The sequence below is a fragment of the Toxorhynchites rutilus genome, chromosome 1 (genome assembly GCF_029784135.1).
Source record: "Toxorhynchites rutilus septentrionalis strain SRP chromosome 1, ASM2978413v1, whole genome shotgun sequence".
Classification (NCBI taxonomy): Eukaryota; Metazoa; Arthropoda; class Insecta; order Diptera; family Culicidae; genus Toxorhynchites; species Toxorhynchites rutilus.
Genome location: NC_073744.1, coordinates 158,098,743 through 158,125,510, shown reverse-complemented (window position 1 = coordinate 158,125,510; position 26,768 = coordinate 158,098,743). Strand labels below are relative to the sequence as shown.

The 26,768-nt window shown below is 37.7% G+C and overlaps 2 protein-coding genes across 9 annotated transcripts in view; one reads left to right on the top strand and one right to left on the bottom strand.

The window, feature by feature from the left end:
* Positions 1-26,768, top strand: part of LOC129763363 (cation-independent mannose-6-phosphate receptor) — a 251,516-nt gene that overhangs the window by 56,092 nt on the left and 168,656 nt on the right. The gene's annotated exons all lie outside the window — the stretch shown is intronic.
* Positions 1-26,768, bottom strand: part of LOC129763361 (protein toll) — a 116,293-nt gene that overhangs the window by 35,901 nt on the left and 53,624 nt on the right. The window contains exon 3 of one of the 2 annotated variants that reach the window (XM_055762343.1): positions 24,160-24,246. The exons of the other annotated variant lie outside the window; for it this stretch is intronic. The gene's annotated coding sequence lies outside the window, so the exon portion shown is untranslated. The remainder of the gene's footprint in view (positions 1-24,159; positions 24,247-26,768) is intronic. 2 annotated transcript variants of the gene reach the window in all.

Genomic DNA, 26,768 nt, shown 5'->3' with positions numbered 1-26,768 from the left:
ATCCTATTTTAACGCTCAGAACACCATAGTAACAAATTGACCCATGGCAATCTACAGAAGCTTGTCGAAAGTATGCCCCGACGACTGGGAGCCGTAATTAAGGCAAAGATTGGCCACTTCGAATATTAGTCATCGATTAAACTTATGATTCTCAGTATATTCTAAAATTAAAATGAAATGTTTGATTTTTTTTTCCAAGAGGACAAATATTATTATTTTAAAAAAGGAAAAATTTGAGAGAAACCATCAACATCAACTTTTTTGACAAGGACTAATAATATTACAATCCATCCATGTAAACTGTTATTGATCCTATGCACAATGAATTTTCCAAACGAAACAGCTTTTCCAAGTCAAGTGTATGATTTATTTTGTCCGGTAGTTTTTGTACATAATTGTGTATTGAATACCATTTCATACCCGAGAATTGATGAATGATTTCATTTCTTACCATGCCAATGTTTTCGGCTATGGTTGCTGCTCATGGAAACACCGGTTTTTTGTTCACAGTTTCTCACAAGAATCAGACTTTTGATACAACAAAATGAACTAAAAATTGTTGAAGATTGTGTCCAGGACACGACCGCATTGTTGCGTAGGACTACGAAATCATTTTGAAATAACTCTTTTATAGAATGATGGTCCGGCAACGGTTTGCGTAGTTTTGTAGAATCAGCAAAGAATGATTGATCATGATCAGCGATGCCAACCTTCCTGATTTTTCAGGATTTCCCACACTTTTTAGCACGCTCCCTGATATCCTGACAAACACTCAATTTATCCTGATTTTTCTGAAATGATCCTGATTCTTCCTGATTTTTGTACTCTTTACATTATTCGCAAAGCTGTACTTAACTTGTTTTTAACTCTACCCACAATTGTTTCGTGCATTCCAAAGCAGTGCTAAATAATTTCATGAAACCAGATTGCCTGACGACTTTATGAAGTTACAACGAGATTAAGTTTGAGGAACAACATTCCTTTGTTGAGGATAATGTGTATGTAGATGTATCCCTAGAGTTATTAATGTAGATTTATGTTAAATTATCCAAGAGAAAATTTTTGAATCCACAGTCAATATAAAAAGATTTTATATATAATTTGTTCGTCTGATTCAAAGTAGAATCAACTTTAATGATGGGACTACGGTAAATATATCAACAACCGTACTAAATATCATAAAAATTAGAAAAAATTCAACAAGTCTTCCACTGCTGAAATGCTTTCCTCATTTGTTGAGTAAAGATTCATTCCAAAGCATAGATGATGAATTCAGTGAAAATTTTAATGTTTATTTATCTGCAATTGACTGTAGCGATGCTGTAGGTTTTTCGGAACAAATATAAACGATCAAAAAGTCAGGTAAACCACTAGCATTTCCGCTTATGTGAGGATATGCACCATGCTTATTTATTCCTTTACATATCCGGACTTCGCCAGAAGGAAGATATAGTCTGTTTCTGGTGGGATTTGGAATGGATTCTGCATTAAAAATTGATGATGGCGGAAGATTGTGAAACAGAACTATGGATAAAAAATTATGTTATAATAGTGTGATTGAAAATGATGTTTTTGTTTTCCTAAAAATCGAGATTAACTTTTCGGACAACCCAATATGAGCTATCCTGATTTATCCTGATTTTTATTTTCAAATCAGGGAGAAATTTTTCAAAATTATAGTTGGCAACGCTGATCATAATTCATTCTCTCCTTCCCAAAAATAATACAGCCAGTCCATGCCAAACCGATATAGTGGCTCTCAGATTCCCATGAGGAGTGGTAGTTTTGTTCTTTATCGCGAAATATTAGACCCGTTTTTTTTTCTCGTTAGGGTGACCATTTCCATTTTAGGGTGGTACGAATCATTTTTCCACTTTTTCCCAAAAATCACATTTTTCAAAAATTCAAAACTTTTGAACCACTGAATCGATTTAGATTATCGATATGTCAAATTGAAGCTAATGAGCTAGTCTTTTGGTAAGGAAAGTCGCATCACTTTTCTTAAACAATTGAATTTTTTCGAAGTATTGAAATTCCACCAATTTAAAAAAATAAATATTCATATTCACTATTTAATTTACTGTCAAACGGTGGAAAAAAGACAGTATTCTTTAGTAGAAATATTTTCAAAAAAAAAACAATATAAGGTGTAGTTTGTTTTGAGATATAAATATTTCTTTCATATTAAAACAATTTTTGAGTAATTTTTTTAACGAAGTATTTAATACATTATTTTTCTTATAAAATTCATGGATTATGAACTTTATTGAACACATTATTTTAATCAGACAGTTGAATTTCAAATTAAAGTTTTGGAAAAATAATTCAATGGTTGTGGATACACCATTTTAAAAATATGATAAGGAAAATTGCATTTTTGGAAAGATCTACAAAAAAATCTTAAAGAATCGAGTCATCGGATGGTTAATTTGATTTGGCGTTGGAATTTAGCTCCTTTACACTAGGTCAGTTACTCTTGGAACAACCAAAGCAATTCCCCGCAAATCGTCTGTCCTGTGGCCCGTTTTTTTCTGATTTTTTGTATCATCGAATTTAAGGAGACTATTTTTTTGACGAGGAATTGTTCTATACGTAAAATAAGAAAAGTGACCGAAAAGGTTTCAATGGCCACATCCAAATTTGGCATGGTTAATTATAGGACTAATACTGTACAAGGCATAAGCGTTAGACATAAGCTAGACGTTTCAACAGCAATTCGGAACAATTGTTACGCGATGTGAGACAAAGAGACTCGCGAAAAAAAAGCACCGTGTAATTGAGTAAATCACCCTACAATTTGTAATCCATCCTTACGTAGTAGTAGCAAGCAGCCCCTGAGTCTTTCATTTTACCCCTGGGGGTGTGCACTTGTTGTTAATGTGGCTCGGTGTATGGTTCGTTGTGGTCCGAGGGAAAGGCGATAATGCGGACCGTCAACATTTCGCCTCCATAGTTTGGCGCTGCTGCAAAGTTTATATCGCAGCCGTACGATATAAAGGCCAGCAATCTTTGCAACTATTTATTTTCGCTTTCTGTTTGGCTACACAATATACTTTTCCCGCGCTGCTTTATTCATTCCACTTCAATTATCGCCGCACTGCTTCGCTGAAATAAAGCGTAGCGTTATGAAAGGAATGCATTCTTCGAGCGTTCTTTTCCGTGTCGTCAAGTGCGCACATACACTGCATGGTAGGGCCCTGAGTACAGCTCTATTCATCTGATGCAGCTGGAGAGGTTAATGTAATTAGGCTGGATGCTGGATGCTCAACCGTGCCGTGCCGCCCTTGGGGTCATCGTCGTCATCCATAAAATAATTCCGTACACACGGTTGATTGCATCCCTCCTGGGCACCTGCAGCGCCATTTTCCGTCACCGTGCCACGGCTGCATCGATTGGAATAATTCATGCTTGGTCCGTGGCAAAAGTGACGAACAAGTGCTAAATAAATGTTATACACCGCTTCCTCCGTTCACTGCTGTTGCACCGTATATCCTGTGGAATGAAGGAAACCTAACGCCGGAGTTAGCGCGGGAATGAATAATGCAGAACATGTTTTTTGTGCTTGCTTTCTGGTTGTCCATTCTCTGCGCGCACTCTTGAGAAACCGGCGGTTTATGTCTTTCCATTCCGTCCCGTGGATGGTCGTCATCGGATGAGAATTGCCCAGAGAATTACAGTTACTTTGCCGCGCTCGGGGCACACAAGTGCCATCTTCTGGCGTCGCTATGGGGTGCGGATGAGTTACGTTAGCAGCGAATGACGCCGCCGATGCTGCATCTTGCAGTTCAATGGCCGCCCATCATCCAGACCCTGGGCAAGCGGACGAAGGAGCTCCTTGCGATCTGAGTAGCGTTGGTATTACACAGCAGCACTGGGGAAGTTAAATAATCGGATCGCGGACGCGTTGAAAATTGTATGTTTCGTTTTTACAACGCTTTTACATTCACTTCACACGGGTTGTCTTGGAAACTTCATCTAACCTGAACCTCCGGTATAACAACACTCATTTCGTAGTTGCTCGAAAGTCCTCGGATTGACCTCAATTCGGTGTAGCATCCAATTAATCCCCCATTTTTGTGCACTTATGTCCGCCAAAGGAGATCGCATTTTGTGTTCTATCTACGTTCTCTCGATAATTGGGACCAAAAACACAGAACCCTTGCACCCCTCTCTCGTTCTGTTTCTATAAGCTTTTTCTTCAGATCGGCTCCAATTCGTCCAGAATCGGAATACGGTTGTTCACCAGTGTAATTTACATCGCAACAGTAACACCATAATCCGTCCGTAATCGAAGGCTGGCCCCTTGCACCACAGTTTAGGTTTGAAGCGTTCCTTTCGAGTGCTCCGAATTTGCGCTGCAATCTCGTTGAAAATTCCAAACGAATTCTGCGGTGGCTGGAGAATGGAGAAGTGAGCAATCTTGCACAGGTCGGCAGTGAACTGCTACCATTGCCCTTTCGTACGACGATACACAGAGAAAGGGAATGTAAAATTTTTGTGATCCAACAAGAGCGTCGGCCACAATCAGCTGGGCACGGTATTTATAACAGGTGAGTCATCGTTTCGTTTCCAGTTTACGCAAATCCTCTTTTTCTGTACTCACACACGGCTGAACGGGTTTTACGGCTTTCTGTTGTGAAATATGCCAGCAGAAGGCTGCTCCAATCTACATCGGAACCATCATCTGGATAATTATGTTACTATGAAGCTGAGGACTTCGGGAGTCGTGTACTCATGTCGATGGAATCGCCCATAGCTCACACAACCGCATTATTATATCCATGCACTCAGCACTTGTTCTGCCCCATTGTGCGAAAGTCATCGGGTCTCTATGCAGTAGGAGAGGTTTCAACAGTATACATACACTCCGCCAGAGGCGGAAACACGTGTGTACTTCCTTTCCTCCGGATTCTGCCCCACCAACGCGAATCCAAGCTGATGATGATGGCGATGATCGTAATGCAAAGAGTAAACAATTACATACCTCATTCGGCGCGGGAAGTTTCGCACAAGAGTGCTCCAAAAGCCGCTGGGGGAAAGCCAAAGTTTTCTCGAATACAGCGGACTTAGTTGTGTTTGTATGGTGTTGTTGTGATTAGGCGGTGAATGCTCGGTGCTTGGGACAACTTTACCGCATTCAACGATATCCTTTTATTCCGATGAAAAAGCTACTATTGACGAACTCGAGGAAGATTGGAAAGGTATAGCGACATTTGATACTGATATTACCGGTATCTAGTTTATAGACCGTTCTTCTAAGATATCTAATATTTTGATAATCGAATTATGCAATTTTCTCATTCCATCCTCTTTTCAAATACAATCTATCCCCTATGCTAAAATATGCAAATGATCTACTCCAAAAACCGACCATCATCCGTCATTTAACCCTTTGTCTGCTCTCAGCCACCACATCAAGAAATCATACTAAATCTTTATTCAACGATGTAATAGTTTACAATTGTTTTTTGAACGAATTTTAATGTATAGTTAACTTTTTCACGAATGTATACGGAGTTTCTATGAACAATTGGTAACGGTACTCGGTATGAACAAAGCACTATTAGCGTGGAAAGATAAGAGAATCTCTTGCAAGGGAAATCAATTCCGACCGCAAAGGGTTAATATTACTTTTGTTTCTGAAACTTTAGTTTCATCGGAACAAAGTCTCATCGAAGACAGAAAGCCCACTCTAAAAGCCTTAAAGATTGAAAAAATGATAAATTGTAGGCATTACTCGTTCAAAACTCAGCACGAGCTTGCGAAATTACTAAGCATGTGACTGAAGCAACAATTTACAAGTGTCTCGAATCATTGGGAATCGGCCCACAGAATATCTAGCGATTCTTGAGATCTTTCTTTATGTTCATGTTTGGAAGTTACAGTGATGGGCACAAAAAAATCCAGTCCAGTTGATCATTCGGAAGCATCAGATGCTCGGAAGAGTGGCAGATCAATCGGGAAGAGGACCGAAACTGATGCAACAACGGACACACTAATCATCCGGGATGAAAAGAAAACCCTAACTAACGACCATTCGGGCGGTTGATAACAGGTTGGATCTGAACCTTTCCAATCGCATCATTCGACGACGCTTGGTGGAACGGGACCTGTAGAGCTACTCCACCAAAAAGCAGCTGATGATCAGCAACGGGCCGTATCAAACCAATGGTGTGGCCACTCCAAAGCTCCGACTTGAATCCTATTGAGAATTTATGGGCGATTTTGGACACCAAGGTGGACAAAACTGACGGCACGAACAAACGTTGGAGAAGGCTTGAGACGAGCAGGACCCCCAACACCTCTGGAATCTCGTAGAGAATATGCCAAAGTGTTGTCAGTTGGTTTTCAAGACCGACCCCATTCGGTTGACTATTGATTATTTGATTGATGATGATGAATTAGAGAGAATGTTTTAAACTCTTCAGTTCATTCGCCTCTCAAACACTATTGATTATTTGTTTTTATCATTTTTTTTTGTTATATTGCCGCGATAGCTGTTATAACTATAGTATTACTATAGTACCGTAAACCGGGGGCAATTTGATCATTAATTTCAGAAAAATGTGAATATTTCCGATTTTTACCCAATTAATTTTAAAATGAGTACTGGTTCTAAGACCACAAAACGTTATGGAAAATTTTGTTCGAAAAAATCCTTTAGCGTTAATTTGGAAATTTTTTAGCAGAAAATTTCATAATGTAGCTTTGGGGTAAAATTTATCAATCTATGTTTTATAGGATTTTCTAGTATCATATGCACAAAAATGTATAGATAATTAAATATGTCTTCACGTACGGTCATTTCAATGATAATTCAAGGGTCTGAGGTATCCTCAAAACTTGATTTAATCCACCTAAAGGTGTGGTCATGCCTTTCCATAATTCGATTTGAACACTTATCTGCAGGTCACCGGAGACCATTCGGGTTATCCAATTGTGGTCAAAATCCCTTGAAATAGTCACCAATGAGCTCGTTTTGACAAACCAAGACGATCGATATGTCGCATGATGGGATTTGGTTCTGGTCATTCTTGGTGCTCTTTTTGTGAAATAGTTTTTTTTCTTACTGGTATGAATAGCCTGGCCTAGTGGGAATAAACGGAAGGCGTAGAGTGAAAATTCTTAAACTTTTTATTAGTTATATTTGTTTCGTTAATGAATGTGATGGTAGAATTAACATAGATGATCTGAAGTTTCATCTAGATATAGAATCATGACGTGTAAGAAATGAAACAAACATACTTTTTCTAAAAAGTACTGACAAATAAAACCATATTAAAAAAAATAGTAATTACAAGTATTCGATTACTTATCCAACTCATCAAGTATCGGCTAGAAGTGGATTAATGTGTTTAACGTCTATAAATATTGCTTTGGTGTGTTGAAATTATGTTTCTTTACCAGAGTTAAAAATGGAAACGAAAATGCTATTCAGAAAAATGTTAATTTTCATGCAATTTAATATGTGATTTGTTAAGGGCCATTGACAAAAAGAACCTTCAGATGATTATCGAACATGTCAGATTAAAAAGTTTAAAATTAAATTGCATAATATCTCTGAAAATTTATGTTTGTTTTCAGTAAAACGATTGATCAATTTCACCCCGGTGATCAACGGTGAAAACCCCGATTTCCTTTACTCCCCCCTTAGGTGATTTTTCGATTTTCGAAAAACTCAAACTTGGACCGCTTTGCGTCACTCTCTCTTAAGTACGATTAAGCTAACATTTTGCATACTGTGTTTTCTCAATGTAGTGAACATTTTTTATGGGGTAACTTTTTGAAATTCGAGATGACCATTTTCATTAGCACCCTAATGTATACATCTTCAAACATCTCTGTAGTGATCAATTTTGTTTGTAAAAAATCTAGCTCGAGGTTCATACCATAGCGAGATCTATACTGATAATTGAACCATTATTTTTTTTTCGATTCAAATAACCAGAAGAGCTGTAATCTATCCCCTTGAATTAACATAAAATATGCTTCCATTTTACGTTACATACACATTGTCTGTACATTTTTGTGCTTCCCTACCCGAGCTGTCTATAACGAACAACTAATGCAGCGACGCCACAATTTGTATATATCACTGTGATTTAAGCAAGCGGAAATCGAATCCGCACTGTGTTTATTCAGTGTTTATTGTACGGACGCTGTGGAGAGAAGAAATATTGCAACTAAAGCTCCACCCGTTTGCAACTCATTGCCTTTAAAATGAGGCGATCGCGATTTCTATCACGAGGCTTCCGTATGGCTTTTCCCAAAAATGGAAAGCTCTCTCTCTCTCTCCTATAACACAGTCTCGCTCTAGTCAGCGAACAGCCAGTAGTTTTTCTTAATGCTGGTGTCACTCACAGCGTCCCAAAAGCAAAATCATTTCTGAATGTCGATGGTGTGTTGTGAATGAATAAGGTCGCAGTGATTTTATCCGCAATTTCAAATCTAAGGCTTGATGGAATGATTGACCGGGTCGGTTTTCACACTTGTATATTTTTGCATAACACGCACTCATTGCTGTTTTTTTATGATTTGCCGAATGTTTATTATTATACGCACCATAGTTCTAGGTAATAGTTACTGTGATACCCTCAACCCCTTATTTTTTCAAAGACTATAAGTTAACTGGAAAACATTCTGATTTAGTTTTTTGAAGTTTGAAGTGATGACGTGTCAGTTAAAGGAAGAAGATATTGTCGTTTAAATTTTTGATTTGAATTACATTTGAACCCACATAAATAAAATGATAAAAAATAGTCTACGCATAAATAGAACAAAAACAAATTTTATATTTATATACAGCTATTCCATGCCAAACCGACATAGTGGTTCTTAGATTTTCGTGAAAAGTGGTAGTTTTGTTCTTTATCGCAAAACATTAGACTCGCATTTTTTATTTTTTCAGTAGGGTGACCATTTCCATTTCAGGGTTGTCCGAAAAATCAACTTTTTCGTCTTTTTTCCAAAAATGACTTTTTTTTAAATTCATAACTTTTGAACTACTTGACCGATTCAGATGACCGACATATCAAATTAAAGCCTTGTCTTTTTTGAAAAAACACTATACCTGCAGAAGATTCGAATTCTGCTCTCGTTATTATTGATTGTATTCGTTTTTTATTGTTTTCACAGACTCTGGACCAATTTATATCTGGATATTTTTTATATTTTTTCTGAAAAGCTGAGAGAATTTTTCACATAACATGTCGAAACCAAAGAGGCGTTTTTTTTCGTTTTTAAGTTGTGATTTTTCAAATTTAACCGATGGTCCGAAAAATATTTTTTTTCCTCTTTTTTCCAACACGAAAATTCACAACTTTTGATCTTCTGGACCGATTCAAATGATCGACACATAGTATTAAAGCCAATTAGCTAGACTTTTTTGAAAAAATATTAGACTTGCAAAAGTAAAAATGAATGAAACATAAGTTTGATTTGAAAAAAGACAAATTCATGTATTACTTTCGAGTGCCGAGTTTATTTGTAACATGAAGAACAGAGTGGGATTATATAAATCTAACAAATAGTTTTGTTCATAAGTTAGGTTTTCTCATATTACAAAGACAGTTAGTAAACTTTTTAACTAGCAGACCCGGAGAATTCCGTCCCGTTCAAAACCTTGTTTTTTCAGTTTTCCCGTAATAGTTTTTATTTTCATTGTACATTCGCGATCATACGACGCCTTTCGAATTTCCTCGTGATTAGTGATTAAATGGAACCCTTTTTGGATTCAATCACATTTGAGTAGCAGATACTTCAGATTTACTGATTCCCGGTTAACATTACACTATTATTACGATTAAAAATAAATATATCGAAATGAAGGGTGTAAAAATAGATTCCTAACAAAAAAAATATCACCGTTCCGGCGAACACTCAAACCATTACGCCAGAATAACTGATAACCACTCGTTCTCTTTTGCCTCTCGATTTGCAACGAATGAAACGTGCATTCAACTCATCAATTGCCCCGCAACAATAGTTATTCGCACCACCACCATTTCGGGTACCCAACCATTTCCACCGCCCAACCGGGTCGTCGATCGATTTTATGACCAAAACAAACTCCTGTCCCCGATTTTCCGTCACAATACTCCGCAGAGACGAAGCCGTGGCCTCTAGGGGGACGCGGTAGGTCACATTTCCGACCCGTCCCGCCTCGGAAAGTCATTCGACGCGATACGACGACGACGAGGACGCTTGCATTCATTATCCTGACCCCTAGCAGCTCTCGCAATACACATGTTCAAGCGCTAGGATATTTATTGGTAGGGGTATGTGTGTTTTTGTAGCTGTTTTGGTTGTCGCATGTTTCCCTCCTGTCCCAATGCAAATGCATGTAATTCTATCGATTGACATATACCGGCACACGAACGTGTATGCTGTAGCCCCCTAACCCAAAATTGAAATAGACGCCGGACTTCCATTCCCCCCCTGGCACACACACTTTTCACCTCTGGCGGTGTAATGCACTATGAAAAGGGTACCCAGCGTTACCGAGTGGAGAGTCATTTTGGGAAAGGTGGAACTATAACTACTACTACTACTGGTGACACTCGAGATAAGGGTACTGATTTATGACCAGCAATGGATGCGACGGACACTCCGGAAAACTGATGGTGAGCATCGCACCGTAATGAAGCGGGAATTTTTCAAGCATTTTTTTCTGGGAGTTTTTTTTTGCGATCCTTTGGGGCAATTCCATGGTTCAAATTATTTATGAAACTTTTCGACTATTCATGTAGGAACGAATTTTTTTCGAACCCCGCCAAACAACGTTGTCTCGCTTCAACAAGTTGGACGGAATGTTTGCGTCACAAAAAAATAAATACCAACTCACTCAGTTATTCCATTAGTCCAGATACTCCCACAAAAGGTGGCAAAACAAACACAATTTGTGTTCTACCCATCGATTACAGCTGGTGTTCGATTTGGGGAAAGAATGACTGTCAAACATATTCCGTTTCTCCTCCTCCATAACTGTGGAGGAGGGAAGGAATTAAATCGCAATTCACTCGTCTCAGAAGAAACACATACACTTCTTGTATGTGGTGTGCTCGCCGCGGATCGACGGAGAAAATCAACAAAGGCTCAAGAATAAATGAGCATTTCTTCTGCGCCCACATAGTTTACATAGCAGCATCTCACGACGTCGTCGCCGCCGTCGTAGTCGTGTTCGGTGAGTTATCTCACTAAATTTGCCAAAAAAGAACGTTTGTTTTTTCTTGGTTTACTCTGCCCAAGACTACGAGGGTAAGAGGGTCGTACACTTGCTGATTTATTTGGCTTTTGTTGAATTAATTGAATTCTTTTGTTTTTTTCTTGTTTCCCTCCCAACATTTTCACCACTCCAAGTAACTTGTCTTGGTTTGGGGATTAAATGAAGTGGAGCACCAGGGGTGGCAGATCCAAGGGAATATTCGTAGATTTAATGTTGTTAGATCAACCAGTTGTTAATGACAACTGTTTTGGCTGTTTGGTATTTTATCTTATGACATAGTCGGACATGGTCCAAGACTTAAAATATCGTATCAATCTGTTGATTCAAAATTTCATTTGACTTCAGAACGATTCGATAAACCTAGAACATAATACAAACATGACAAATGATTGTACGTCAAGTCCCTGACGTCTATGAATCTGTTGGAACATGTCTCAAACCTGGGGGAATTGCTGCAATCGATGTTGATCCAATTGATCAGTTGATATGAACTTTAGATCGATTGGAACATCTAAGACATTATGCATTCATGGATAGGGATTGCATTACCGTGCCAAAATTTCAATAACCGGTTATTCGGTAATGAAAATTTTATTACCGGTAAAACCGGTAAATTATCGGTAAAAAACCTACTAAAATTTAAAATGAAGGAACGACTTTTATTTATAATGATCAGTTTACAAATAAACATTTTGCAAGTTTTTGCTGATTAACACTAGGTTTGCGGACGTTTCTTATATACCTATCTCTACGAACACGCGATCAATTACTTACCTCGATCAATTCATAAAAGTGGAATATGTGGAGATGGAATATAAATGCAGCCGATTTTTGTAATTTTCCATATACAATTCGAAATGCGTGAAAATGACGTGTAAACCTAGTGTTAAAGTAATACTTAAGGACACAGAGAATGTTAATTTGGTTGACTTCTAATCTCGATCGGATCTCATTAACAAAATTTCCAAAAGAGGAAAACGCCCGTTCAGAGTCCAATTATGTTGGGTGTACCGCACGAAGAGTATCGAATACCATTGTCATCCGGGTTGCAACATATACAGAATATTCTGTATTTTACAGATTTCTCGCCAAATCTCAGATACAGAATCTGTATATACAGAATTACAGATTTTCAGCAAAAATATAGATTTTTTTTAAATTCAATTTTAAATATTGAATTTATTACTGCGCATACATTGATACCTTGATTCACAAAAAAAAAGTAGAACACAACGCAACAATATGGCTTTCATTGGAGGCAGTTGTTAAGCGAAATCTTGAGCGAATCGAAGAGCTTAAACTATTCTATTCATTCCAAGTCAAGTATGACCATAATCAATCCACCATACATCCACCATACACCATACACTCATTTAAACTGTCCTATGACTAAATCGGTTATGCTGTTCCTAAACATTGTTCTATCGCTCATCAATGAAGTCATTCCACTTTTCAATCAGAAAGTTCTCAATTTTGCGAACTTTTCTAATGAGACAAATATATTATTGTTGATCATGTCGGGTAACTTATGATTTCAGAGCTACGTGCAACGATTCGTTAATGCTGATTATAATGTGAAAGATTTTGAACACGTTCTGAAGAAGCCTGAGAATGTTTACGTTGGTATCGGGAAGAAGAAGCTGAAAAAATATTGGATGTAGCTAGGAAGCTGACCTTCAATTCGATTTGTTGTGATTTCTATATTAAACTCGTGAAACAGATTTCAAAGAAATTTCAAATTTGATTTCAGCGATCCGGTTATCAAAACTACGGCCTTGATAAACCCTTCAAATTTTCGTCAAATTACCAAACCTAAATAATTTGATACGCCAAATTCCACAATTTGTTGAAGTAATAGACTAGGCTTGGGGAACGAATTCAGGCTACTCAAGACGAATCTTATTGGGCAAAAATTGAGTGAGTCAGGAATAACTTGGTCCCAGCTGTTGGATGTCGAAAGGCGCCTTTTTGATAACATTCATCAGCGTCTGTAGAGCAAGTATTTTCGCATGCCAACGAAAACCGGAAATCGGTTTGCCCCCACAATTACAGACACTATTTTGGAAGCGAAAAACTATGTATCGGCTCAAGGAGGAGCTTCAAGGATGATATTGACGAAAAGTTTTAAAGCAAAGTGTATAAACAACATACAATTCAGAGGATTAGAAGAATAGAACCTTTTTATGATTTACTTTGTTGAATTGATACGACTTCAACAAAATAAACCTACATTTCATTTTTGTTTTCCTTAATTTTCTCGATACAGATTTTTTATGCAGATTTTTTTTGCTAATAATACAGGTATACAGATTTTTACCAAAAAAAATACAGAGTTAAATGTGGCAACCCTGATTGTCATGTATTTGCCTCTGATGCCCTCTGTACGAAAACTCTTGTCCGAGGCTTTTCATCAATCCGTTAATTGACGTTGAACTTGGACTGGACGTTGATACTTTTCATTGTTGCAATCGTCGTTCAAGTTGATGCTCAACTGTTCTGCAGGTTTCGCAGGATTTCTTCCTCCTGTTGTCCAGCTACTGAATCAATATCATTATCGTCAAATTTGATTTAGTCAGGAACAATTTGAAATGCCTGTTTGATCAATGCAGTCCGTGACATTGGATAGAAGACGCCAAAATCATCATGAATTGTGTTACCACCACGAGCAGAATGATTATTCATGTACGGAAACAAATCTGCATATACGAAACGTTTTTCTGCAATCCTTCCAATCAGGACTTCCAGCAGCTGCTTCAAAGTTCCTGATGGTTGCTCCGATAGCTGCTCTAGCATAAAGTGCAATCTGGCATCAGCTTCATTAAGGGTTCAACAGCGACCAGAACTGGTTTGAGGGCATCAACCAATTCCTTCATCGCTGTCAGTTCTTCATCACTGAAGCTTATCTTTTGTTTCGTTTTCAGATCGGGTAGCGATTTTTGAACTGAAGTTCAGAGAACCTAGAATCGGCGTGTTTTTTTTCGATTTTATTTGATTCTCGAGTAATATTTCAAAGCGGCATAAAGGCAAATATTCTTTATAGTGTAAAAATAAAAATAACCGATATTACCGGTTATTGATTGTAAAATGACCGGTAATTCGGTAATGGAAAATGGCCCGGTATTACCGATAAAACCGGTAACGGTAAAACCGGTTAACAATCCCTATTCATGGACAAAAATTGTACATTATGTCCCTGCGCTTCATGAATCTGGTGTACATTCGTTGTTGATTGAAAATATCATTCAACTAAACTTCAGAATGATGTGGAAAATCCTAGAATATCTAACTTGACCAACCGTGTCCTATGAGGGACTTATAGGAAATTGTTTGATTTTTTTTCGAATTTCACTTTTTCCATAAATTGATACGAGGGTTACTATTTATATTTCGGGAATTGGCAACACTGATGTCATGTGAGTCCATCTGACGGTTCCATCGTAAAGTTTGACATTTTTGACGATATACGTACTCAGAACATTTTGTCATACGGACGCTATTTGTTTATTTTATATTTAGTTGAAAGTTTGGTCTCGGCAAAAAAATGGAACTGAATCGTGAACATTTTCGTGCGATGATTTTTTACGACTTTCGACGTGGATTATCACAACAAGAGTGCGTCAATCAACTTAATTTGACTTTTGGCGATGAAGCTTCATCAAAAACCACTGTGTATCGCTGGTATAGTGAATTCAATCGTGGTCGTAGTTATCTGTCCGACGAGTTTCGTGAAGGTCGTCCAAAATCGACTGTAGTGCCAGAAAACATCGATGCTGTGTACGAATAATAATATATTCGCAGCTTAACTATTTGCTTTTGTTCCTATTCCCGAAATATAAATAGTGACCCTCGTACTGAGTTAGTTGCCTTACTGTGTCCCATGAAGGACTTTCAGGAAATTATATAATTTAAATTTTCATAAAAATGTGAAAAAAATGAACTTCTGCACTACAAAAAAAAAATATTTTATCGAAATTTTCATTTCGAAAATGGTTTTATTGACTCAACATTGATGAATGGAAAAAAAGTTTGCTAACAAATTTTTTTCACCTCTCTTTCACTTATTTATGGATTGATGCAACTCTTCAAAAAATTTATCCTATTAGCGGTTTTTGGAAATAATATATATGGATGCTCACAAACAATTATGAAAATAAAACACAATTGAAGTCCCACACTGTAATTTTTCTTTCTAAAACTGAAATTCGTTTCTCTCAAAACTCTAATGACTCTAATGGCTGAGAAATGAAAGTAATATACTTGGCTACGAGTCATCGTTGCAAAATGGTCATATGTAGCGGAAAAGAGGTTTTTCTATCAACAAGTTCTTTAGATACAATCTAAAACTGAAGAGAGAACATTTCCAAAATGACCGATTGAAAAAAAATATTATTTTAACTTTTTGAAAATCAATGTTTTCAGTGTAGAATTACTATTGTCATTTTTTAAAATAATATTCAATGGAAATTCAGGAGGTTTCCGAAAAGTAATTTATCCCACATATTTTTTCAAAATTAATCACAATGAAGTCACTTTTTACGCGCCTTTTTTCCGCGGTTTTTTTACGCGGATTCCGGAATTTACGTGTTTTTTTTTACGCGGCACGTATCGACCGCGTAAAAAGTGATTCCAGTGTAAACAGATTTTATGCGCTAATCGATGTGACTTTTTGCGAAATAAGTTTCACAGATTTGTAGCTGAGAAATGAAAGGGAAAACATTAAAAAAAATGCAAGAAAAGTCAGTTAACCAATTGTTAGGATATGGGTTGCATTTAAAACTAATAATTCACTGTTTGTTAGATTTTACACATTTACGCCACATTTACATATTCACGCAGTTTATTTCTACGGATTTTAGAATTTATGCATTTTTTTATGCGATTCACGCGAATTTTGGATTCGGTTTCACGGTTTTCTTTTACGCGATTTTTTTACGCGCCACGTTTCCCCCGAGCAAAAAGCGACTCCAGTGTATATTTATTTATAAAAAAGTGGACAAAAAGATAGAAAGTTGTTGCTTGAAGCTTTTCTTTCTTCACATTTGTCATATTTGTGGTGTATGACTGACTAGTATCACAGTTTACTGCATTTCATTTTTCATCGATGAGATTCATTTTGGAAATAACCACTTTGAGAAAATAAAAATTAAATTTTTGAAATAATTTTTTTTTTCAGGATTTCTATTGTGATGTTTTTTCATATTTCTGTATTTTTACTTTTTTTATTTCATATACTGGCGATTTTCAAACGAAATAGTTTTCTAAAAATTGTTTTCCGTTTTTAAGCTATGTCGATTTATTAAAATACATTTTTGACGTAGGACTACGTCTTACAGTAAGGGTGCTAAATAAAAAAAATACGATTTAATGAAATAAAGTCAATATCAATAATTGTTTTCGCTACGAATGACTTGCACACAAATTGAATCTTAAATTCTCTAAGATTTGTATAATATACTATACACTATTACTCCGCAATCCGTAAACGGCTTGAATTAACGAAAGTTGTAAGCATTCCCATTTTCCCATACATTCCTTCATGTGTACTTTGCTACCCGTGCTGTCAATAAGGTGCAACTTATGCATATTTTAGGTGAAATATGTATATCACTGTGAATAAAAAATACAGCGTTCGTTCTACGAATAATGTGGAGAGAGGAAATTTTACAATGTAGTCTCCGCTTGTTTTCAATTGAGTGTTCAAAAAACCACTTCGTGATTTCCGATCACAGTCTCAATCCAGCGAACGAGCAGACAACATTCTTTCCTGATGCTCAGTGGTTTTACAGAAACTTCGCAAGAGTCATACGAAGAATGGAAGAATGGGAGAAAAAGGATACAGCGGTGCAAGTTTGTTCGATAGCCGTCTAGCGAGAGTGCTTTTGTATTTTTGCATGTCCCGCACACATTTTTTGTGCGTTGCCAAAAGTAGACCGAAGTTGTTAAAAAATGTGCAATAATGATGCTGGTGAAACGAATATATGATTGCCTGTTATCGAATGTGGCACCTTCGTAAAAAAAAGTTGCGATATTGCGACTATGAGAAAACAAATTGCTCGTGTACTGCTCTCGCGAAAAGAAGGATAAATCATCAATCAACCCTCTTCAACTGTTCTTACAAAACCATCCATCGGTCCTTTTTAGGCCTCTGAAACTTTATACTGAAGAGTTATTATAAATTGTAAAAAAAATCGATGCACTCTAAAGTAATGTCTGAAATAACGGAAAGCGAATTGATTTTAATGACTTTTTTGAATTTGTGCATTGTTTCCAGGTTAAAAGCGACGTCAAAGTGTAGCGTATTTCAAGCCGGATGTGAAGACGGTATTTTCCAGTGCTGAGAGATGTGTTCTTAGGTAAAAACTGAAGATAAATGTTTGTTCCAAAACGGTCGCTGTTGCTGGCGCCGCCGCGTTACCGATTCGGTTCTGATTTTCTGTTGCCGTTCAGCAAAAGATGCTGCCTAGTATAATTTGGAGATTATTTCTCTGCAAAATTATATATCGGAGATGTTGTTTTGCTAAGAGATACTAATAAAACTACTTGGAAATTAAAAAAAAATCAGTATTTTAGTTTCGCTCTTGACAGTGAGCAATCAACGGTACATGTTAATGTTCAGAGCAGGGTTGCCATAATAAAATATGTGTTTTTGGTTGAGAAATCAAATTTAATATTCTCAATGGGTTGAGAGTTTCAATATTTCCAGAATTGAGTTAACCTTACGTTTTCACTTCTTGGTGTACGTAAAGTAAATATAAATGGACCGCTACTCGAGAAATGACTTGCGCTGTACACAAATATGTGAGAAATTAGAACCTCTATTTTCAACGCTATTTGAACTCTTGCAAATTTATCATTCTATTACAATACATTGCTAGGGAATGTCAAAATCGAATGGGACAAAATTGTGAATCCATCATCAAATGTCTTCGTTTTGCTCAACGTTCAAAATTAAATAAATTTCGTTACCTATATTCTATATGTTCCCGAAAACGTAGAAAGTATGAGCGCACTTTTGAAATTCTCTCTCGTTGTGGATTGAGGAGAAGATTAACAGTTTTATTTATTTATCGCAACACTAAAAGATGACGCAGATTTTTGCATCGTATCACCCTCGATCGAACATGAGAAACACAACATGAGACATCAAGCTTCATGTGAATGTCAACAAGAGATGACTCTCAGTTCAGACTGATTCAAATGCAATATAAGCAAAATAAGTGAGATGGGAACAATATTATTGATATCAAACCATAACTAATATTGAAACGTCATCTCAAAAAGATTATATATTCTGTATGAGACTCAAAATATCTGTAATCTGTATCTACAGATTTTTGATTTCAAAAAGTCCCAAAAGTCTGTATAAATACAGATTATTCTGAAGATATGATAACTCTGATTGAGAGTTAATTTGTCAATTTTCTGAAATTGGCTTTTTTTCGTTCGTGAACCATTTGCGCCCCTTAATGCCAATGCCAATGTCTTTCAAATTTTTTTAAATAAATGACATAAATGGCAAGAATTCAGCTTTAAGGCTCAGGTTTGGTTAAATTTTGATAAGTTGTGGCAAAAATTTTAACATTTCCATATCTAATTTCATAATTAAATAATTGTTTTTATACAGCAATTCTATGAAAAAGTATAGAAAGGATAGAGGGAAAGAAAACAAAATTGCTCAAATTATCTATATTTATTCGCTATCGGAAACTTTTAGGTCAGTATTTTGCCTCATAGTGTGCAATAGCCGTATATATAATAGTCTGGAAAATTTGAATATTTTTAAGTATTTGAATTGCACTAAAGGGTGTGTCACATCAAATTGCATCACGGAAAAAACGCTCTAGAAATTTAATTTTTAGGAATTATATCTTCAGCTTTCGCTTATAATCAGATAAGAGTGTATAGATCACGTTGGCCATGCTTCACTGTCAATTTTTCGTAAATTTGGAAAAATGTCGTCGAACGAAAAAGAGCGTCGTGAATTAATCCTGTGCACTCATTTCGAGAATCCGGAGTTGTCACATCGGGACATCGGTAAGATCAATCCAGCGAACGAGCAGACAACATTCTTTCCTGATGCTCAGTGGTTTTACAGAAATTTCGCAAGAGTCATACGAAGAATGGAAGAATGGGAGAAAAAGGATACAGCGGTGCAAGTTTGTTCGATAGCCGTCTAGCGAGAGTGCTTTTGTATTTTTGCATGTCCCGCACACATTTTTTATGCGTTGCCAAAAGTAGATCGAAGTTGTTAAAAAATGTGCAATAATGATGCTGGTGAAACGAATATATGATTGCCTGTTATCGAATGTGGCACCTTCGTAAAAAAAAGTTGCGATATTGCGACTATGAGAAAACAAATTGCTCGTGTACTGCTCTCGCGAGAAGAAGGATAAATCATCAATCAACCCTCTTCAACTGTTCTTACAAAACCATCCATCGGTCCTTTTTAGGCCTCTGAAACTTTATACTGAAGAGTTATTATAAATTGTAAAAAAAATCGATGCACTCTAAAGTAATGTCTGAAATAACGGAAAGCGAATTGATTTTAATGACTTTTTTGAATTTGTGCATTGTTTCCAGGTTAAAAGCGACGTCAAAGTGTAGCGTATTTCAAGCCGGATGTGAAGACGGTATTTTCCAGTGCTGAGAGATGTGTTCTTAGGTAAAAACTGAAGATAAATGTTTGTTCCAAAACGGTCGCTGTTGCTGGCGCCGCCGCGTTACCGATTCGGTTCTGATTTTCTGTTGCCGTTCAGCAAAAGATGCTGCCTAGTATAATTTGGAGATTATTTCTCTGCAAAATTATATATCGGAGATGTTGTTTTGCTAAGAGATACTAATAAAACTACTTGGAAATTAAAAAAAAATCAGTATTTTAGTTTCGCTCTTGACAGTGAGCAATCAACGGTACATGTTAATGTTCAGAGCAGGGTTGCCATAATAAAATATGTGTTTTTGGTTGAGAAATCAAATTTAATATTCTCAATGGGTTGAGAGTTTCAATATTTCCAGAATTGAGTTAACCTTACGTTTTCACTTCTTGGTGTACGTAAAGTAAATATAAATGGACCGCTACTCGAGAAATGACTTGCGCTGTACACAAATATGTGAGAAATTAGAACCTCTATTTTCAACGCTATTTGAACTCTTGCAAATTTATCATTCTATTACAATACATTGCTAGGGAATGTCAAAATCGAATGGGACAAAATTGTGAATCCATCATCAAATGTCTTCGTTTTGCTCAACGTTCAAAATTAAATAAATTTCGTTACCTATATTCTATATGTTCCCGAAAACGTAGAAAGTATGAGCGCACTTTTGAAATTCTCTCTCGTTGTGGATTGAGGAGAAGATTAACAGTTTTATTTATTTATCGCAACACTAAAAGATGACGCAGATTTTTGCATCGTATCACCCTCGATCGAACATGAGAAACACAACATGAGACATCAAGCTTCATGTGAATGTCAACAAGAGATGACTCTCAGTTCAGACTGATTCAAATGCAATATAAGCAAAATAAGTGAGATGGGAACAATATTATTGATATCAAACCATAACTAATATTGAAACGTCATCTCAAAAAGATTATATATTCTGCATGAGACTCAAAATATCTGTAATCTGTATCTACAGATTTTTGATTTCAAAAAGTCCCAAAAGTCTGTATAAATACAGATTATTCTGAAGATATGATAACTCTGATTGAGAGTTAATTTGTCAATTTTCTGAAATTGGCTTTTTTTCGTTCGTGAACCATTTGCGCCCCTTAATGCCAATGCCAATGTCTTTCAAATTTTTTAAAATAAATGACATAAATGGCAAGAATTCAGCTTTAAGGCTCAGGTTTGGTTAAATTTTGATAAGTTGTGGCAAAAATTTTAACATTTCCATATCTAATTTCATAATTAAATAATTGTTTTTATACAGCAATTCTATGAAAAAGTATAGAAAGGATAGAGGGAAAGAAAACAAAATTGCTCAAATTATCTATATTTATTCGTTATCGGAAACTTTTAGGTCAGTATTTTGCCTCATAGTGTGCAATAGCCGTATATATAATAGTCTGGAAAATTTGAATATTTTTAAGTATTTGAATTGCACTAAAGGGTGTGTCACATCAAATTGCATCACGGAAAAAACGCTCTAGAAATTTAATTTTTAGGAATTATATCTTCAGCTTTCGCTTATAATCAGATAAGAGTGTATAGATCACGTTGGCCATGCTTCACTGTCAATTTTTCGTAAATTTGGAAAAATGTCGTCGAACGAAAAAGAGCGTCGTGAATTAATCCTGTGCACTCATTTCGAGAATCCGGAGTTGTCACATCGGGACATCGGTAAGATGCTGGGAATCGTCCAATCCACGGTCAGCAGAGTACTAAAACGATACTTCGAGAACCTAACCATCGACCGGAAGGTGAAGAACGGCAAAAATGGATGCTCCGTCAGTGAAAAAGATCACAAGCGCGTAGTTAAGCAGTTTAGACGTGATCCGAGAAGTTCGGTCCGGGATGTCGCCAATAAGCTGAATTTGTCAAGTTCATTCGTCCAGCGGACCAAGCAGCGGGAGGGCCTGCGTACATACAAGGTTCAGAAGGCTCCTAACCGCGACGAAAGGCGAAACATGGTGGGGAAGACGCGAGCCCGGAAGCTGTACACCGAAATGCTGACGAAGCCGCATTGCCTGGTAATGAACGACGAAACCTACGTCAAAGCGGACTTTCGTCAGCTGCCGGGCCTGTTGTTCTTCTCCGCAGAGGACAAATTCAGCGTTCCGGAGGAGATTCGCAAGCAGAAACTATCCAAGTTTGCCAAAAAGTACATGGTGTGGCAAGCGATCTGCTCTTGCGGAAAGCGGAGCGCCCCCTTCGTGATGACCGGCACGGTAAACGGGCAGGTTTACCTTAAGGAGTGCCTACAGAAGCGCTTACTACCACTATTGAAGCAGCACGAGGGCCCGACCATCTTCTGGCCGGATCTCGCTTCGTGCCACTATTCAAAGGACGTGTTGGAGTGGTACGAAGCCAACGGGGTCACCTTCGTGCCAAAGGAAATGAACCCGCCCAACGCGCCGGAGCTTCGCCCAATAGAGAAATATTGGGCGATTATGAAGCAGGCCATCCGGAAGAACCCAAAAGTTGTCAAATCGGAGGCGGACTTCAAGAGAAAATGGATTTCTGTTCAAAAAAAACTACAACCTGGCGTTGTACAGAACCTTATGGACGGGGTAAAGAGGAAGGTGCGAGCATACGGGCTTGGGCTCGAAGTATGAATAAAAAGAAAATGCCAAAAGTTGCTTAATAGTTTTTATTTTACTGTCTAAAATTTTCAAAAGGATCGGTCTACTGGGCGAATTTCTACAGCGTTTTTTCCGTGATGCAATTTGATGTGACACACCCTTTAAATTGCACACTGAGGCGAAAATTAAAAAAAAAGTTTTTTTTTATCTTAGGCTATGAGATGAACTTTTTTAGAGAACTTTTTCGAACAACGAATCGCGATTTGTATTGTCTGTTTATTGTATGTGCAGTAGAGTGCCAAAGAAAATGGTCATCTGAAATTTTCGAACGTGACTTCTTGCAAAATGTTGATTCTAGTGCAAAAATACCGTATACCCTAAAATTTGACTCGATCGGATTTTATTCACTAGTGTCGCAAAGACGTCAAAAATTTGTTTTACTGTTTTCTCAACTGAGACGAATCTCAAGAAACCAATTTGATTGCGTTTTTGAAAGAAACCGACTTCTTCGATCAAATTTAATTTTGCTATCGGAGACGATTGAATCGAAAGTTTTTATATCTCCGTATACAAACAAATGAAAAACAAGAAGAAACGTACATTTCAGATACGATGAATCGGTCAACCAAATAGTGACAAGATGCCAGCGACAGTGAGGCTCGAAAAAGGCTTTTCTCAAAACCGACAGCTAGGAGTTTAGCTTTCCAAATTGGACTTTTTCAATGGTAGAGGTCAAACCAAACCAAACCGATGAAATGCATACTTCATAGTGAAGTTCATCGCAAGTTTGTTCTATGCTACAAACGTATAGTACATTGCACAGAAATCTCGCATTGAGCTGCGAGAGTGATAGGCAAAGTAGCAATAATTTCTAAATTAATATCTGTTAAAATATAATGTTGGCTGATCGCTGTCAAAAGGTACACTTAAAGAGGATGACAGAGTCAAGTAATTTATGCCTCCGTTCGATGCATCGTGACATGTCACATACATCATTATCGCTACGTCGCTTGCTCTTTTTACAGCACAACTGAGAGAGTACAAATTGCTTGTGTCAATCGTCCAATTAGAACGCGGTATTTTAATTTGGATAATACTTTACAACTTCCAGTTGTTCAATAGTTAGTTTTAAAAAATGTATAATTTTCTTTGTTTCAATAGGTGCGTGCCAATTTTTCCTATCGGTTGATGCAAACATCTCTGCTACCTATCGATAAATGGCGGAGTTTAAATCGCAGTATATCCTCTCCACTCGCTCATTGCCCGTAGAACGAACGCTGTAATTGATTCACAGTGGTATATCAATTTTGTAACTCACCGATGTGAAAGTAGAACCTTATTGACGGCACGGTTAGGTGAGCACACAAACGGTCCGAGCAAATGGGAGAATAGGGATGCTCCCTATATTCGCCATTTTCAACCGGAATTCCCTACGCAGTTCAGCTTCGATTAGTATGCAAACCATTAAAATTAGTTCGCAGTGAAAACAGTTATAAACGTTTACATTATTTCCTAAAAAAGTGATCTGTTTAAAGATTTGTCACCCTTACTGAAAGACGTAGTTCTTCGTTAAAAAAAACTGGTATCTCTGTTCCCAAGAGCTCTCCCCATATGGAAAACTAACAAAACACAGGTTTCTGGTTATACTCGGTAAAACAAACAGAAATTATTTCGATTTTCAGTGACTTACGGTTTTTTGTGGATCCGCTGCAGCACAAGTTACGACTCGTTTTCAAATGGTGGCGCTGCTGCTTCTACCACTTGTTTCGGTTCAGACCTGAGAAAGGTAGAGAGAGAGAGAGAGCGAAAGCAAACGAAAGTTAATGGCAAAGCATAACAACATCTTTGTGAATGCAAATCAATTTAAAAGTTTTGTGATTTTATTGCTACTCGTGCGGAACCGGAGTTGTTTTGGGCATTCGGCTACTCTGCTACCGGTGCCCAAACGAAAAAGGTTATAATCCCTTGGTTTTAACGTCTCATTCGAGTGATGCATCGATCGGTTGATTTTTTCGTTGCTTCTGGTCGGACTAAATGGGCAAAAAACCAAACCGAATTGGGCGAGATTCCGGGATAGGAAAACAGGTAAATTGATCATTAGCTGTAGCGCCACGGACAAGCATGGGATCAACATAATGTGTGTGCGAGAGTTTGTGTTGGGCATTTTTATGGCCACCTCTTGAGAAAAAAAAACTAGGGAAAAGAAAAGTGATTACTGTGTTTTAAGAGATGGGAAGCATCAGTGGGATGGTTTGTTCTTGGGCGAGAGAAAAAAAAACTGAGAAAGTTTTTATTAGCTTCCCATTAAGACATGGCGCAGCGGAAGGTAATGAACAGTCGGAACCATGGTTTTCCGATGAATTAAAGACAGTTCTCGATTGTTTCGGAAGACTTTAGAATTCTCATTGGTGTAGATTAAAAGCAGTTACTGTAGTATTTGAAGAGGTTTTTCTAGCATTGATCCGTATGACCTATATGAGCATATAAATTTAACAAGCATTTGTTCAATATTCTATATGCGGATATAGTGCTGATATAGGGTTAGTGTTGAGAGTTTGAATATTACGCTTTTTTCAAATATTGTAAAATACCTATTTTCGCCATGAAGCGCCAGGCCAATTTGAACCGAATTTATGTTTACAAGTTTCCTTTTCTCTCTTTTTTTCCAGGTAAGAATTTCGCACAATTGTTGAACATAATCGTTCTGAAACGCTTCACACAAACGTTTCCACTTAAACACGAGGTACGTATGGAACACGAGCATCTCCTTTGGAGCTTCCAAACAAGGTTAGTCTCTCAGACCGAATCGGCACCCCGATGCCAATCAAGTCCGTTCGGAGGGACAATTTTCTTGTTTTCATCCAACAAAAAAAAAGAAGCATGGTGACATTCCCGTATAAGCACGTGCAACGAGTAAATACCACTCGGCCGATTGCCAGCGCGAGGATAGAACATGGAGAAGGGGATTACCCGCGCTGACTCTTCCACACATTTCGTCGAAGACGAGAAAATTCGGACACATGAAAAGTGTGGACATTTGTGAACTTGGAATATTTTTCTTCATTTCAAGTTTCAAAATCGCATATTTTTACACTAACAGAATTTTCCGTGTCCGAATTTTTCAATGTTCAATTTTCAAGCCTTTCCAAATAGTACCTCCTAGTTTTTTGTTTGGATTTTTTGTCACGAGTTCCGAAACAGGAAAACCAAAGATTTTGGTTTTTTCTCGAATTACCCTCCGATGTGGTGACGGTCCATTTGGTTGGGTGAAGCACTGCGGGAAATGCAATTTCCCATGGAAACACAATGACCACGTTCTCTGCCTGCCGTTGCATCGTTGGAATCACGGTGAGTTGGTGAATAGGGAGCAAAGAAAAAATGGGAAAAGTACTGCTACATGTCCAGTGCCGTAACGGGAATCGTTATTCCACGGCTTCCCCCGCTATGGATCGTATAGCGCGGGGGAGTTGCACTCGAGGTGTGTGGTGGTGATGTTGGCAAGTAATTTCTGCTGCTGCTGCTGCTCTATATCTATCTAATACGAAAACAAATCCATTATTTAAAATCGTACAGCACGACGTGTTTTTTTTTTTGCTGCGTGATGCAATGCACGTACCACCAACCAGGTCCACTCCCGATGACAACGTGAAGAACGTATTCCCGTCCCGTTCCGTCCGGTTCCCGCACTTGGGGAGTGGTCAACCGCAGAAAACAGCTACAAGTACCTCCGAGTAGCTATCGTCGTTGCTTCACCAGGTCTTCCCGTTCACTGCTTAGTTATTATTCAGTGCACTTGCTACCACGGTGCAGTATCATCTCGGGCCTCTGTCCTCCGTGATGCCCAGGAGAGGAAATTACATTTTACATCTTGCTCAGCCTGTAATGTGTCCAAACGTTGTCCCCCACCCCCAAGCTGTTGGCGATAATCTCCCATTCCGACCACGTAATGGGGGATCTTGTAAATTAGACCCGATCGATGCTCGTCTCGCCCCCGTCGGCTAAAACAGGAACAGTTATCTATCTCGCTCTCGGAATCGAATTAGGCGAAAATAGTTACAATTCCTGCAATGGGCAGGAATCAACCAAATTGATATCACTCCCGGAAAATGTTGCGCTTGCTTCCCCGGCGGGCGTCAGGGATAACACCTCGGCACGCGCGCACGTCCTTCAGGTTCTTCAACTTGGCTTGGCTAATAAACACCAAACGAAACTATTTTTCTCTTCTGTTCTGCGCGCTCTCCTCACGCACTACCGTCAGGGCGATAAATTTTCGTTTACGGCTGGGATGTGAAATGAGAT